Source organism: Pteropus medius, unplaced genomic scaffold (genome assembly GCF_902729225.1).
Source record: "Pteropus medius unplaced genomic scaffold, Ma_sr-lr_union100, whole genome shotgun sequence".
NCBI lineage: Eukaryota > Metazoa > Chordata > Mammalia > Chiroptera > Pteropodidae > Pteropus > Pteropus medius.
Genome location: NW_024354875.1, coordinates 7,597,757 through 7,615,503, shown reverse-complemented (window position 1 = coordinate 7,615,503; position 17,747 = coordinate 7,597,757). Strand labels below are relative to the sequence as shown.

Genomic DNA, 17,747 nt, shown 5'->3' with positions numbered 1-17,747 from the left:
CACAGAAATTTCAATGGCTCTTTTCAAAGTATTAAGTTTTGCGGAGGTTTTAATTTTTATTCCTTTCTTTTCCTTTCTCTGGAAAGGAACCTTTCTCCCTCTAATTCAGATAATTATCCTGAAACTTGTGACTCAAGTCCTCTGTTTATTGATAAGGATCACTGAATCTTAGCTTTCTTCTCAGAAATTGCTTTAGGCCAGGCAGGGACATTGTAGTCATGGGGAGAAGGAGACCCAGGGCTTTCTTTCTTTAAGTAATATGTTAACCAATTCTGTTTTCCTTTACTCAATTAGAAGATCAATAATAAGAAAATTAATAGGTATATGATTTAAATAACAAGTTTGTATCTTTTTCTTTCCTTGTCTAGGGACAGAGGCGGCATTTTGGTGGGATAACCAAAGACTCCATTCTTACTGAGACAGACAGGGAACGAGCTCCATGAAACTTTAATTGGCAAGGACTAGACCTTACTTAACAGGAAGCAGATACAGAAAAGAGACCTCCCGTCCCACAACATTCGTACTAATAAGAAGGAGTTAATAGCTCTTAGAAAAAGATAAGGCAGAAAAGATAGATAGGGGGTTTTGGGTCTGCCTGCAAAACACTGAGGTTGTGCTGGCTGGAAAATTACTGTTTGACTATTGCCCATGGGAACATAACACTCTAACATTAAGCTTTCTGCTTCTGTACCCCGCACTTGCACAACCGACCTCTGGATTGCCAATTAGTAAAAAGAAAAAAAAAGACTTGTATGTTCAAACAGGATGAAGAATGGGGTTTAGGGCTTAAAAACCCTGTACCTCTACATTTCAGGGCTGCTTAATTTGGGGTCTGCGTACCCCTGGCAGACCCACCTGACTGAATAAAGAGTGTATTTCCTATAACTCAGTGATTTCTGGTGGTCCGTGTGTCTATCGGGGGCTGGCGGCTACAACATTTGGAGGCCCCAGTGAGATCTCAGGAAGTGGCCCTGAGATCTAAGACTGGACTGGCCTCCAAAGCGGTTGCTGTCCCTGTTACGGACTCAAAGGAGTGGCCAACCTGAGACGTTCCAGGGCCCTTGAATGCCGTGATGGGGTCAAAGCAATCGTCAAGGACGTAACCTTTAGGACACACTCTTTGTTCCTGATCCCGCCAGGAATCTCCGAGGCCTCAACGTCTGGATAAAAGGTACTTCTCTGTTTCTATTGACCGGTCATTTAGGGTCCATGGAGAGACTGGACGCAGTCCTATCTCCCGGACCGTGGCCAGGCTGCGGGACACCGCCTCCTGTGCCTGTCATCAGGTTCTGTCTATTGTCTTTGGTCTTGTCTTGGTTGTAGGTGGTGGACCTCTCTGGGTCCACCTACACCCCAGTAATTGTTCTCGTCTGAGTGTCTGTCTTGTGTTTTCCATGCAAGCAATGGGGGGAGGTCCCGAGTTCACAGAAGACACCCTTGGGGTGTTTCCTGCGACATTTCAAAGAAGGGTTTGTAGAGGGAGCTGACTATGCCATAAAGTTTTCTCCAGGCAGACTAAGAACATTGTGTGAAGTTGAGAGGCCGTCTTTTGGTGTAAACTGGCCTCTGGAGGATTCTTTTGACAGGGGTTTAGTGAGGAATGTTTGGAAGATTGTCACGGGAGACCCAGGACATACCAATCAGTTTCCCTACATCAATCAATGGTTAAACCTTGTTCAGAACCTTCCTCCTTGGCTCCGCCAGTGTGCCCTTTCTCTAGGGACACGAGTCTTAGTTGTGGGCACCCAAAATATATGGCAACCGAATCTCCAATATAGCCCAGTTCCTCAGTCCTCCAATCTCCACCGGAGGACATTGACCTTCCCCCACCTTATAATCCAAATAGCACCACCTCACCTCCTCGGACACGGGCAGGTAATCTTAATGGGTCTCCCGCTCCTGCTCTGGGAGGGGCACCAGTTGATACCACCACCCTGGCCATCCTCCCCTTGCGAGAAGCACCACCCCAAGGACATCACACAGACAGGCCCTTTATGGTTTATGTTCCTTTCTCGACTAGTGACCTGTACAACTGGAAGGCGCAGAATCCACCTTTCTTTGAGAAACCCCAGACATTAATGGGAGTCTTAGAAAGTGTCTTTCAGACTTACCGCCCCACCTGGGACGATTGCCAACAGCTTTTAATTATCCTCTTCACCGTGGAAGAACGCGGAGGCATTCGGACTGAAACACAAAAGATAGCTATGGGAGGGAGGGGAGTTGAGGAAGCAGTGGAACAGATTGAGGAGGAATTTCCCTCCACCCACCCAGACTGAGGACACAATACTTAGGCAAAGAGAATGGCATTAGATCGATACCAACAGATTCTAATTGGGGGAATTAGGATGGCTGCTCATCAGCCAACTAACCTTTCTAAGGTAACTGAAGTCATACAGGAACCTCAGTAATCTCCCGGAGCATTTCTTGAATGATTACAGGAGGCATACCGGGTATACACCCCCGTTGATCCTGAGGCCCCTGAGAACCTGTGGGCAATTAATGCAACCTTTGCTACTCAGGCAGCTGCTGATATCCAGTGTAAATTACAAAAATTAGAAGGTTTTGCAGGGATGAACCTGCCTCAACTGGTCGAGAGAGCCCAGAAGGTGTTCAACAACAGGGAGGCACCAGATGACCCCAAACGTATGGCTAAAATCCAAAGCTAATGTCAGCAACCCAGCCAATCTGTTGCCAGACCCAGATCCCGAGACCCCAGTTCATGACTGCATAGATTTCACTGACGCTGTGTGTTCCTCGGGGCCAGACCTCAAAGATTCCCCTCTGCCTGAGGCCAATGAAGTTCTGTTCATGGACGGGAACAGCTTCATGCAGGAAGGAAGAAGGTACTCTGGGTCAGCGGTCATAACTTTAACTGGCATCATCTGGTCACAAGCTCTTCTCCATGGCACTCCTGATCAAAAGGCCAAAGTCATCGCCCTCACTGAGGCACTAAGATGGGGAAAGGATAAGGCAGTCACAATATACACTGACAGCCGATACGCCTTTGCCACTGCACATGTACGCGGAGCCATCTACAAGGAAAGAGGGCTTCTGACTTCAGCTGGGAAGGACATCAAGAACAAGGAGGAAATCTTAGCCTTACTTAAAGTCATATAGATGCCTAAGGCTCTTGCTATTTATTGTACATTGTAAAGGGCATCAAAAAGGGAATAGTCCCAAGGCTGAGGGAAGCCAACAAGCCGATGTAGAGGCAAGAACAGCAGCCACAAGGCCAGTGGGGCCCCCACCACTTCTACTGACTATTGTCCCTTACCCAGAACTGCCTCCATCTCCGATCTATATGGTGAGAGAGAACATATATTTTCAAGATATATGTTGGAGCCACTAGGAACCAATAGGGGTGGTGGATGATCCCAGATAGAAAAATCGGGCTCTCACGGGCCTTGGAAGGACTCTCCTCCACCAACTACACCAGACCACACACCTAGGGCAAACTTAGAAGCTCCAAGTTTTAGACCTCTACATTCACTTGTTAGAAGGGAGAAGAACTGCAGAGGAGATTGCCTCACGATGCCCAGCTTGTGCCCAAGTTAATGAAAAGAAGGGGAAGATAGAAGAACCTAGGCATAGGGAAAGAGGAACTTATCCAGGGAAGTAGATTTCACTGAGGTAACCCCAACTGTAGGGGGCTACAAATATTTACTTGATTCTATAGACACCTTTTCAGGATGGGTAGAGGCCTTCTCCACCAGGAAAGAGACTGCCTTAGTAGTTAGTAAGAAACTACTACAAGAAATCCTCCCTCGATCTGGTCTCCCCAGAACTTTAGAGTCGGATAACGGGCCAGCCTTCGTAGCAAAGGTATCACAACAATTGGCTAGCTACCTAAATTTGCAATTGAAACTCTACTGTGCCTATCGGTCCCAAAGTTCGGGCCAAGTAAAGCGAATGAATCGGACCCTAAAAGAGACATTAGTCAAGTTAAGATTAGAAACTGGTGGGACCTGGGTAGAACTTCTCCCCTTTGCTCTTCTCCGAGCCAGGTGTACTCTGCATATTAATGGATTCACCCCATTTGAAATTTTCTTTGGGAAACCCCCACCTTTAGTACCTAGAATAGAAGATGAGAAAAAGGCAGAACTACGTAACTTTGTCTTATTTAAGTCTTTACAGGCCCTTCAAAGTGTACAGAAGGAGATTTGGTCCCAGGTACGTGCTGCCCACTCAGCCCCGGGGGACGGACTTCCTCATCAGTTTCAGCCTGGGGACTCTGTGTGGATCCGGGAGTTCACTTCCAAAGGACTAGAACCTAAATAGAAAGGACCTTTCACTGTCTACCTGACGACGCCCACTGCAGTTAAAGTAGACGGCATCCCATCATGGATTCATCACTCCCTCGTGAAGGCAGCACGAGAGTGGACAGCTCAGGAAGATGGGCCCTTAAGACTAAGACTCAAGTGTACATAAGTCTAACCCTCTGTTTCTTCCTTTTTTCTCTTTAGCCCAGGCATACAGAAACATATACCGGCCTAGAGTATAGGAGCTTATAGTAACCGAGACCGGTGAAATCATTGCTCAGAACATCATCAGCCATGGTACTCCAGAGATCTGAGTAGACTTGTGCCGGCTTGCCAGAGATCCTCCTCCTCCTCTTGTTAACTTTTGGCCCATGTTTCCTCAATTTCTTGTTTGCATATATAAGGAAGAGAATTAATTCTATTAAACTTTTAGTAATACAAAATAGAGGCTATAAGCAAATTCCACATGAAGAATCAAGGATTTGATTTTCCGCTAAGGCCAGTGGGGAATGTGCTGGCTGGAAAATTACTGTTTGACTATCGCCCATGGGAACGTAACGCTCTAACAATAAGCTTTCTGCTTCTGTATCCCTCACTTGCACAACCGACCTGTGGGTTGACAGTTAGTAAAAAGAAGAAAAATAGACTTGCGTGTTCAAACAGGATGAAGAATGGAGTTTAGAGCTTAAAAAGCCTGTACCTCTCCATTTCGGGGCTGCTTAATTTGGGGTCTGTGTACCCCTGGCAGACCCAGCTGACTGAATAAAGAGAGTATTTCCTATAACTCAGTGATTTCTGGTGGTCCATGTGTCTATAGGGGGCTGGCGGCTACAACAAGGTCATCCTGGCCTAGAAAAAGCCCACTCAAGTCTGTGCACAATTAAGCAAGCCAAAAGGCATTTTTAGCCTAAAAGTAACTTCTACAAGGAAATAAATAGGCAGAAAATGAGGTACTAGCTTAAGACAGTCACTTGCACCTGTGCAATGAAGACAGTGATGACCTTCAATTCATATGAGCCTCATTATACCATCATTAAAATATAATGCCTATGCCTGGAAGTTCATTAATATCATTATAACAGACTGAATTCTGAGAATGAACATGCGCAGGAAGCAAATGATGAGTCAGATTACTATCTATCTTAGTTGTCCATCAAGAAAGTCCACTCCTCTAAGAAAAGTAACCACCCACAGTAAATAGATTTTGCGACTATGCCTTTGAGGCACGCTTCTCTTGCTCAGGCTCACTTCCACATCTGGAAGTGTACTGTTGCTTTCCTTTCCAAAAAACTATTCTTTTGCTATTGTACTTCCGTGTCTCACTCAATTCTTTGAGACATCAAGAGCCTGGACAATGCATTGAAAGGAGAACCCCATTCTCAGGTAATAGTGTGAATACTAGAAGGCACAGATCTCTGGGAGACATTTTAGAAGGTTATTTGTCACAATATCAGACCATTTTGTAGATTTGTGTGTGCATTGTGCTCAAGTGTCATGCTTAAAAGAATTTAAAAAAACTACTTTTGCTTATTTTCAAAAATTATATAGATTTTTCTTAAGCCGATCTGATGGTCACTAGAACAGAATTTTTTTAAAGAAATAAATACAGACATTTTTTGCACATAATCTTGTTAATTATCCTGTAATTCAATTCTTGCCTTGTTTTTCTACCACCTCCATGCAATCTTTACAACCCCTCCTTAATTTGAAGTTCATGAAAGAAGCTGCAAAACTGTTATTCTCCAGAGCATTTGAGATCTTGCTTCCTGGCATATGACATCAGCTTGGCTCAAATAAACTCTTATTAAAATCTCTAAGAAAAAAAAAAGTAGACATTTTCTTATAATATGAGAGGTTAAATAGGTGATTATGCATACTTTTCCCTGAATGATGTCTTGCATGTACCATACAAATAAAAATTGCTTATATTACAAACATACCTATAATTATTGTCTCAGAATGCCAACATAGTTTTTCGAGATTTCAGAATTTCCAAAGGTTTTTCATTTTCCATTTTGTTGTTGTTATTGTTGTTATAGTCTAGATTTTCATCTTTGAATTTTAGGGCACTCAAGTGGCTATTTTTTAAAATAATAATATCCATCCTGTATTTCCAACTCTTTATTTCCTTAATATCCATTCATTCACATGCTCATACACATACTTACATATATTCAAATGAATGTCCCTCTTGTTCAGAAGGTCTTTTTGAACTATCTTATTGTATATAACAATGCAGTGAAAGCACATCCCAAATTATTACTTATGGATGTAATTGACTTTGATTCTTCTTTAGGGCTTGCCCAGGGCAGCCAGTGAAGCCAAGGAATATAAATTTTTGGATTTGCATCTTATTTCTTGCTTCATTAATTTCATTAGCTTCCAAACTGATGAATTCTTAGAATTAAAATGTCATTTACATTTAATACCCCAAATCACTTTCTTTTCATTTAAACCTTTTAATTATATTTTTTTGAGTTCTAGTTCTAAATTGTGTTTGTCAAAGTCTTAATTAGATGTATGTCATAGGAATACAAGAGTTAGCTGAACAGTAACGGACTGAATGGGACAATTTTCTTTAAAAAGAATTGAAAAAAAAGGCTTTGAATATTTTGTATGGAATGTATACCTTCTATATTGTGTAACTAAAGGTATGTGTTTAAGACCAGTGAATGGTATATATAGGTAACTATTGATTTATATGGGAAGATCAAATCTGGACACCTGAAGAAGAGATCTTTCTTTTTTTCTACAAATACAGACTATGTGGGATTTGTACAAAGTCTCATTTAGTAAGAGAAGATTTTATTTTGCTGTTTACTTACAACAGTGACAAATGGCCAGAAGGAAAAGCAAAGTGTGTAATCGATCTTAACACCTTTGTTGTTTTCCTGAAAGAAAAATAACAAGAAAAAAAGACAAAATACAGACTATATTTTGAAAGAATAAGAGAAAAAATGTTTCCAGTTTTTGCTATTGAGGATGACGATGGTAATAATGATAATGGCAACAGTGATAACAATAAAAACATACAACATGGTGACTATAGTTCATAATACTGTATTGTATATTTGAAAGTTGCTGAGAGAAAATCTTAAAGATTCTCATTACGAAAAAGAAAAAACATTGTAACCATTAAAAAAAAACTGCAGATCTTTAACAGAACACTGAAAGTTAGGTATTAATATGACAGTTTCATAGGTGAGGATATTTGAGGTTCACAGAGGATAAAATTTGCCTAAATTGACACTTCTAAAAAATAGCAGAGAAATATTTAAATCCAGCTCTGTCTTTAAAGTCTGAGTCATTTCCATTGCTCATTCTGCCTGTCATAAAGACACTCCGTGACAGTATAGTTACATACAGTTCAACTCATTGTTTTCTATAGTTGTAATCACATAGAAAATCTAATTCCTATAATTCCTTCCTGAAAAATGCTTGGAACTTGTATTTTCCCTTTTTATAAGAAATGATATTTTATTAAAAACACAAATATAACTTACTACTATGTGGACTTATTCAAAGAAACTGAAACATATTGTGAACAAAGTATAGCAAATTTTGACTCAGCAAAAAAAGAAAACCATGTAGTAGATAGTAAACTGTGTTTCATTAACTGGTTAAAATTTCTGTTGTGACCGGAATAACCAGACTCAACCTGAGTGCTTTGATTATAGAGGCAGTTTATTAGCCGGAGGCTGTCCTTCCAAAGGAGCAGCCCCGAAATGCCAAGACACAAGGTTTTTAAGCCCTAAATCCCATTCCTTATTCTGTCTTAAACACAAAGGTCCATCTTTCTCCTATTCACTACCTGTCAACCCACTGGTCAGGTGTGCAAGTGGGGAGTACAGAAGCAGAAAGCTTGATGTTAGAATGTTATGTTCCTATGGGTGATTGCCTACGTTCCCATGGGCAATAACCAGTGTTCCCATGGGCAATGGCCAAACAGTAATTTTCAGCTTATATACAATTGATTATTTTTCATGCCACGCAAGCAAGAAGGGTTACACAGGCTAAAATTGGCAGTTAGCATATGAGCTCATTGTTACAAGTTTCATGATTAACAGAATGCGGTTAGGGGTTCCAGAAACTAGGCCTAAGGTATAGACTTCCTTTGTCCAGTTTCAGGTTTTAATTATCCTTTAACCCTTTCACATTTCTGTGACCTTTTCAGTAGTGCGTCATCACAATTTCAAGGCTCAACAAAATTCATAAAAGTATGAATAAAATCATTTAGGCTAAGATCATACATCCCAACTCTGACACTTTTACTGACACTATTATGATTTTAATAAGTGCTGATTTAACTCTTGCTAAGAGAACACATTAAAAGTGTGAGATTTGAAGTCAAACAAATGTGGGACAAAACTGTTTTGTCGACAAAGTTACAGTCAACTTTTAATAATCTATTTTTATACGTAAAGGTTAACTAGTATAGACAGTAAAAAAAATAATGAGCTGCATGAATAGGCATTATATTACTTCCATTATTATTGTCATTGACATTGATGTCTAAAAGAGCATCACCAATATGACTAGATAAGATTGCTTCTTGATGGCTTTTATTCATTTACTCAGTTATATTTATTAAGATTGGATTATTTGCCTGGTACTTTGCTAGGCATTGAGATGGAAGGGAAATAAAATATATATTCTTCCCTCAGCCCATTCTGTGTCACCAAGTTGTGAAAAAAATCCAACATATCAAGTTCAAATAAAAAAGAGGGTAAAGTATAAAAATTACCTACCCCAATCTCTAATGCATATTTAAATGTAAATAAATTATTTTAATAGCAATAATTAATTAAAAATTATATTTGTGCTCATCTGGAATACCTGTACAATATAAAAATAATGCTAAAAAGTTTCAATGTAAGAAATGTCCAAACCTGGAAAGAATTTATATAAGTTTATTTGAACCAAACTAACGACAAATGCTAGAGAGTAAGATCACAAATGCTCCAAAGATTAACAGTTTTGCAGCTTTCTTTTATGCATTTGAAATTTAGGAGGGAGCATAAGGAAGATTACATGGAGGTGGGAGGAAAGTAAGGCTGGTATTGAATTACAGGATAGTTAACAGGATTATGTGTTTTCTTGAGGGTGGTCATGCCTTTGAGGGCTATTATTTCAAAGGTGCCTTAACCTAGATGCACAAGGAAAATGAACAGGGCTTACTTAAAAATCTTTCACTAAAGAAGTTATAAGCCTAGGGCATGACTACTCATCACGACCTGCCCATCAGTTAGAAATTTATGATCAGATCATCCTGTGAGGTTATTTTCCATAGAATCTAGTTTTTCATCTTAAAAGGCAGCAAAAGGTATCTCAAATATTTTAATCACTTGTGGTTACCTCCACTAAGTTACATTTATGTTTGTAGAATACTTAAATGATTCCATTGATCTATTAATTAAATTTTGACATGTTGTTTTTCCATCTTTTATTTTCCAATTATAGTATTAGTAACTTGTACTTTGTACTACTTTTAGTACATAAACTACAATAATACAGGTTTTTTTTGAGCCAAATACCTTTCTTTGTAATCTAGCTGAGCAAGAAGGAAAGCAGAGAACACTGCACTGATGAGAAGAAATATATGCGGAGAACTTCTGTTTCCTTCTTTCTCTTACCTTCTTATTTCAGATGCTCTGAATGCTTTCATTGGAATGTAAATCTCCTTTTCAGCAAAGGTGGCTTTGATTAAGTCCTGCTTTTCTTGGGTGAAATTTCAACCAACTCTCAAGGTCTTCAGTATGTTTCACATCATTTAGTCTCTCAGCTGGCTTCGGCCTTATTAAAAACAAAGCTCTTATAAATCATCTATTTTTTTGGATGGAACACTGTCTGTCATTCACTCTTCATTTTTGTACCTACATTTTAAGTTTAGGCGATTCCCCCCACCTTTTTTTTTTTTTTTTAAGAGAAAAGAATGTTTAGAAGAATTACTTTGCTTAGTCTATGAAGGAGGAAAATAATTAGTGTTCAGAATTGTACTTTTTGCCCACAATTTCTAGATCTAGTCATCATTATTCTAGTTGTTAAAAGATATTTTTGTCGTATTTTAAATTACATGACTGACAAGAAAACTTTGATATAGCAAAATTTTCTAATGCTGAATATAGATGACATGGAACATTTGCTCAGAGGTCTTAGTACACAGATGTCGAAGCTATAATCTTGGGCCAAATTCTCCCTTATTTTGCCAAAAGCACATATCAATTAAATGGAGGCAGAATTTTCTGCAAAATTACATTCACGTTCTGACTCACTGCATCAACATTAACATTTTGGGGTTTATTTGTGTTTTCCTTTTGAATGATCTAGGCACCCTGTCAGTAATGATTATGATGTTTTTTAATTGTATCCATTCTTTAAAACTAACACAACTTTTTATACTTCTCTGAGTTGGTTTTAGTCCACTCTTAAATAAACAGCTAAAACTTGAAAATAAAAACCTTAAGTTATACTGATACAATTTCAGTTTTTGAGAGAGCAAGGAATGGTAGAAAGGATCTCATTACTCAGGCCACAGTGAACTGGTTTCGTGCTTTGGCTTTGCATAATTGTATTGGTGATTTGGAAAGTTGTTTTTTTTTTTCTCCCCTCTTTAATCCCCACCCCCACTTCCACCCTTGACCTATGGATGTTGCCCTTTCCCCTTAAGAACTGGATCTCTGAAGTTGGGGCGCCTCTTCCCACATGCTTGAAGCGTGCACCGGGGCCTGGCGCACCCAGGGGCCCTTGCACACCCAGGGTACAGTCTGTGGTTCCACCTGGGGGGTGAACCCATGACCTTCTGCATGTAAAGCAGACATGCTAACCACTACACTATGGAGCCACCCCCAAAGTTTTAAAAATATATTTTTATTGTCATTTAGTTATTAGTCGGTTTCTGTATATTTAATAAAATAATATTAAAATCTGTCTATAGAAAAAATAGTTAAAAAGTATTAGATAAAATAAATGAGAAGAAATAAATTTGCTTCATCTGGAACATAGTCTTAAAAATGACAGTTTTTATTGTTATATATTATTATATTATATTATTATATTTTATTATTTTTATTATTATTATTATTATTATATTTTATTTGGACATTATAGAATCTGAGGCAGATGCTCTAGATTGGTTGACTCAATTTTCATTACAACCTCCTTCTAGAAAGGACTATATTTCTCAGGGTCTCTTGTAGCTAGAAATCCAAAAATGATGGTTTTACTAGGCAGATGTACAGTCCACATGTGAAACTTAGAGAAAGTGAGCAGCATGAGTCTGGGGAAACCAGAACTTCTAGAAAGTATGCTGGCAGAGGAGCTTGGATTGTCAAAGGCTAGAAATAGTGGTGGTGGCTTCCTGATGTGATAGCTTTTTTGCAACAAAGTTGTGTGCTCTAAAGCATGAATTACCAGCATTTCTCTTAGTAGACCAGTTATACAGTAACAATCTGGGAATTGTTCCTAGTTCTGCCTACCAACTAATTCCATGCACTAAGGAATATATAATGTCTCTTAGCAAACCCTTTCCTAATCTATGTCACCAGATTATATTCTGTTTCCATAATAACTGACCAATATAATAATGACTTAAATGTGCTAACAAATAAAATTTCTAATTTATTTAAGCCATTGTTTTGTTTGTTTGTCTGTTTGTTTGTTTGTTTTTGAGATGGGGATGCTCTGTTACTTCCATTAAGCTTTATAATTTAAAAAGTTATGCTCAGACTAGAATTTACTATGTGGAATTGACTAGAGAAACACATGATAAAGTATATATTAAGAATTAGATAGTGCAGATTAGAAGCAATATCATCTATCCTTGTTATAGGATAGTGAAATATTTGATTCTGCTGTCACCTAATGTACCTTTGAAAGCAAACCACACACCAAGGAGATTGAAAGAAAATAATAATAATCAAAACGTTGAGGTAGCTGAGCTATCTTCTCCAGGTCAATATCTTTAGTACTACAGGCTCTAGACATTCAAATTCTTATATTTATATTTTTTCTATACAGATATCAAATTAACTCAGTACCACTTATTTAAAAGATCACCCTTTCCCCATTATACTGCAGTGTCACCTTGTGTTAAATCAAGGGACTGCATATGTGGGTCAGCTCTGTGTTCTCTTTTCTGTTCCATTGTTTTATATACATATCTAAATGCCAATATCATAATCTTAATATTATAGTTTTATAAGTTTTTTTTTTATTTGGTAGTGCTTGTTTTCCTTTTAAGATTGTTATATTATTTAGCTTGTCCATTTTTATATAGATATTAGATTCAAATTGTTGATTTCTAATTTTTTTTGAGAGAGAAATTTTCTATCTGAGATTGAACTGAATTTAGTTTATTTTGGGAGAACCATTATCTTTAAAATACTGATTATTCCAAACTAAGAAAGTAGTATTCCCCAAGTTTGTTAAAATATTTTTAAACATATTAACAATATTTTGTAGTTTTCTCTGTATAGGTCTTGACCATTTTTTATTGCATTTATTCCTAAGTACTTCAGAGTTCTTGTAGCAATATTTAATTGCATCAATTCTCAAATTTTGCTTTCTAATTGTTCCTAGTACAAATAAATACAGCTGACTTTTATATATTGATCTTGTATCCAATGAGTGTTATATTCATTTTCTAATTCTAACAGTTTTGTTATCAGACCAAAATCCATGTGCCTGACACTACAAAAGGCCAAAATTCAAAATATCAGAATTTGGAATAAGAAAAGATTTCTTGATCAAGTCATCAACCGAGAAGATGGGAGACCTAGTCCAAAAATCTCTATAGAAAGAAAGTACAGAATTCAAGATTCCTTTATGTCAAAGGAAGAGGGAATGGAAGAGGCAAGAGGTAGACATCTGGGAGCCAACAGGGGTCTGAAGAAGATTGTGTTTAGTCTATTGACCCTAGCTGATGTCAGTGTGATTGTGAGATTTCTGCAAATTAATGGTAAACAATACAGACTTCCCTTATCTCCTCCCGAGAGGCACTTTCAGGTAAGGGGCTATTTTTGTAAAACTCCAGCCACAAGCAGAATTCTTCTAATGATTAGTATATCTTTACACAAGAAGCTATTGACCTGAAGGCCCTGGGAACAATGCAGCCTTGATCAAGATGGAGTCAAAGAGGCTGAGCATTTCACTCTGTTACAGTTTGTATTTAGATGCTTTTAGATTTTCTAAGTGTATAATCATATTTTTAGTAAATAATATATATTTCTTCCATTTCATACCTAATAACTTTATTTCATTTTATTAGCTTATCGGTGTTTAGTACGTCTGGCAAAGTGTTAAAAGGTATATTTGTTACCTTTCTGGCATTTGGAGTTCCGGTAACACACATCTCTAGGTCCTTATCACTGATGAGAAAATGAATTTCACCTCAGTGAATATGAGAAATATTGGTTTATTAAAAGCATGTTATGAGGTAGAAGATGGGTCAAGCCTAAAATTGGCTAACCACGTAGAAATGAGGTTACGTACCTGTAAGAGAGAGTATGGATTACAGCCAGAGAAAGTAGAGAGCTTAACCCTGGTGGAAGAAGAGGTCTGCATTATAGTAAGTGCTGTGATGGGTGGTTGCAAAGGTGTTCTTAAGCGATTGGCAAATGAGGTCATTTTGATTGACACTTGGCTGCTATATAACTCTGCTTAGTGCACATGCGCTTACCCAGAATTCAGTCTGTTATAATTAGATTCATAAATTTACAGGCATAAATATAGTATTATATTGAAGCTAAAATTGTAGGCAAATTAAGGTAGTGTCTTCTGCTCAAGAGTTTGTAGCCGGATTAAATAAGGCATAGATTATGGCCCTCCTGTCCTTTGTCTCTGGGGATGCAGGAGGGATTCTCTAACTACAATAAGATGTTCTTTGGGTGGTCTCTAAGCTGGGCCCCTATTCCTTTATTCCCCTGTCACTCATATCTGACTAGCTACCTAATATATTGACAGTAAACTTTTTTTTTTCCCCCTGATTTAAGGGGAAATTTTAGTAGAGGAAAAATAATTTTCTCTCTACCCTTTTATGATCTTGGCAAGACTCCTTCTTTAATAAAAGACAGATTAATAGGAGAAAAACAAACAGAAGTTTAATAACATGTATATTTCTATATACATGAAGATACCCCAAAAAACTGATACTCTAAAATGAACCAAGCCTCTACTTTAAATACTATCTTTGGGGAAAGACAGTTTTGGGGAGCAAGCAAAGCGAGGAGCAGTAATGGGCAGTAATCGGACAAAGCACAGCCGACAAGGGGATAATTGCTATGCAGATGTCTTTGCCTTCTTTATTGATAAGAGTTTTTAGAGATTTAGCCATTCTTCTCTCGGTACAGAGTAGGATATGCCTTTAACAATGGAGATTTCCATTTATACACATAAATTTCTCTACAAAAAGGCAATTTCTACTTGTTTTTTAGAGCTTTTCCTATGTCTGCTGTTTCTTAAGAATAATTAGCTTGAAATAATCCTTATGGCAAAGTGGCATATTTTGGTGTGGCATATTTTATGCCCCACTTTAAAACCACACTGGGGTTTCAGATTTTGTGAAGGTGAGCAATTAAATATTAACATGTATAGTCTTTGATAAGCATGAGAGTTGAATGAGTGCCAACTGTTATATATGATCTTGCTATCCATTGAGAGTTATCCAGATCAAAATTTTCAGCCCTAGCAAAAGAGATTTAGTCAGTTTCTGAAAAAACGAAAATAAGGAGAAAAGAAATATGTGACTATAAGACATGCAGCCTGGGGGTTGAAGATAAAAATTTTGAAAGAGACAGTTTTTAAGTGAGAGATGAGGGAAGTATGGGGTATGAAAGATGTATCAAAGACAGAGAAAAATAAAAAGACATTTAAAAACCTCTGCTTTGCACTATTTGTTACCTTCATGATGTTTCAATAAGTACAAGTCAAATAAAGGACTTGAATTATTTTGAATTTGTACTGTTTTCATGGGCTGTGTCATTTTAACTGCAACACTGCCCTGAGTCTGAACTGCATGGGTCAGGACCATTGAAGTATTTGTTTGCATTAGATTTATAACTTCCCCATGAATCAGGAAAATTTTACCCTGTGATGTATATATTAGGTTTTTACATAATAATTCTACTTGGTGCTATATAAAAGAAAAAAAGAACTCACTCTACCCTTTTAGGTTTTTTGGCTGGTCTAATAATTAAATTGATATAAGACAGAATAACAGAAGATAAATTTAATTTTATATGTACAGGAGCCTCACAAAGATACAGAACGGAAAGGCAATCAGGCAATTAAGGCTTGCAGAACATCCTGAGGTAAGGAATGAGATGAAGGCCTGGGGTTTCAAAGGGTAGTAGGGCAGTTCACAGGAAGATAAGAAGAGCAGATGTTTGGTAATCAGATGTTTGCCCTGACATGCAGGGAAGCCTTTCAGATAGAAATGTTATCTCTGGAATAGTTTTCTTTCTGATCCAGGTCCCCTCTCTAATTTTTTTCAGGCAATTAAGGGAGAGGTAAAAGTTCTTCCTGAGTTTGCTGTGTCCTTATTGTCTTAGCTCAAAATGATTCACATTCAAAAGTGACACATTTTGGAATGACAGACTTTGCTTCCCTTCACTGCTATCTTAGCAGTATAGTTATTAATGTTTGCATCTATTCCAAATTTTCCCATATCTTTTCTTAGGATCACAGTTAATAAAACTAGCTCTTACATACTCAGATTTGATCTATAAGATCTTTTGCAATGAATACATAATGGGCTGGTATTAGCATCCTGAAACTTATGTTCATAGTGTTGTTTATAATGTTTCTAAAATGGAGATTTTTATTCTTTGGCTACTCTGGCAATTGAAAAAGTTAGACTTCTCTGATAGCTACTGGTTACTAAGGGAGCCTGATTCATTTTCGCCACTATCTAATAGGACCATTTAAATTTATCTATGCAAAATTAAAATAAAAAGCAAAAAACAACAACAACAACAACTTTTTATTTCTTGAGAAATGTGGGTAACTGTTAGAGGAACATAAATGATTCCATTAAATAAGAAAAAATACATAGGCTAAACTATATTTTTAAATAATTCATAATCAATCAATAAGCTGGCATGAAAGCTACTGTTCCACCAAAGCAATACTTTTATCTTAAAGAGAAACCAACAAAGATCATACTGCTTTGCTTTGGTTCCTCCAAAAACGTAGACCTGAGTCAAGGATATGGATAAAAGTATTTCAATTGGATGTTACCCAAGAAAACGTGGAGTAGTGAAATAAAGGTGAGCTCAAATTCTTTGACACTTTTCTCATTGGGAATGAGATCTATTTATTCACAGACATTATGACTGCTTTAATGTGGGCTGCATTATAACTGCTTTGACCAAAGAATAGTGTAGAAATGCACAACAGAAATGATCATACATAATTTCTGAGACTAAATATAAGAATTTTTGCTGCTTTTGCCTTAGTATTTTGTAACAATCTCTCTGGAGACCCTGAGCCATCATATAAAAGGTCATGATGGTATTCTTTTTTTTAAAAAACGCCTACAGCACCTGGTATTCCTAGGTGGTCTCCCATCCAAGTACTAACCAGGCCCAACCCTGCTTAGCTTCCAAGATCAGACAAGATCGGGCACATTCAGGGTGGCATGGCCATAGACTAAAAGGTCGAAGTACACTGATATTGCCCTGGTGGAGAGGTCTCATGTTAGTTTCATAGTGCATTTTTCCCGCTTTATGTTCATAACTCTGCAGCCAGAGAATTCTCTTAGGCAGAGAGATGAGAAAAGCCATTAGCATGAAAGAAAATGACCTGTATGTGGCCCTGAGGGTGAGGAGAGGGCATATGGATATGGTACAAAGAGTAGCTACTAATTGTGTTGATTTTAGTTCCTAAATGTTTGAATAAAATATCCCTTTGAGTAACTTAACTTGTATCATTTCTGTGGTTCAGTATAAGATTTTAAAGCCTATTATTGTCCTGAACTTCCTACTGGATCAGAATCAGAAGAGAATCTGTTATTGGCTATAGATATAAACTTGGCCTTCATCACAAGTGAGCAAAAGGAAAAATAAAAGCCATGAAAGACTTGTATAAAATACAAATATGACCTTCTGTTGTTGCATCTTAGATGGACAAGAAAAAGGGGATAGATTAAAAAAGTAAGATTATAAAGACTTTTTTCAGGTAGGTGAAAAGAAGGAACTGGGGTCAATTTATCTTAGATATCTGGATTTCTTGTGTCTATCTACCTTTAAGTTAAAAGCTCAACCTTTTTTTTTTTTCTTTTCGGTCAATACAAACCGAGTTCTTCCTGAGAGGGAACTGTGCTGGGAAGTGTTTAGGAGATGTCTAATAAGGAGACATTGCTAATGGGTAGAATAGCTCAGATTTATCATAACATTATGAAGAAATACCCAAAAGATTATAATCTTCACACTGATCTGAAGTTCTTTTAAATTTTTATTGTGCTAATATAACTTAATAAAATTTTTATTGTCC

General features: G+C 37.5%; 1 non-coding gene across 1 annotated transcript; it reads right to left on the bottom strand.

Moving 5' to 3' along the window:
- Window positions 1-16,786: 16,786 nt before the first annotated feature.
- LOC120597249 (5S ribosomal RNA) lies at window positions 16,787-16,905 on the bottom strand. Its single transcript, XR_005651362.1, has one exon. It is a non-coding gene; the product is annotated as a 5S ribosomal RNA (ribosomal RNA).
- Window positions 16,906-17,747: the final 842 nt, after the last annotated feature.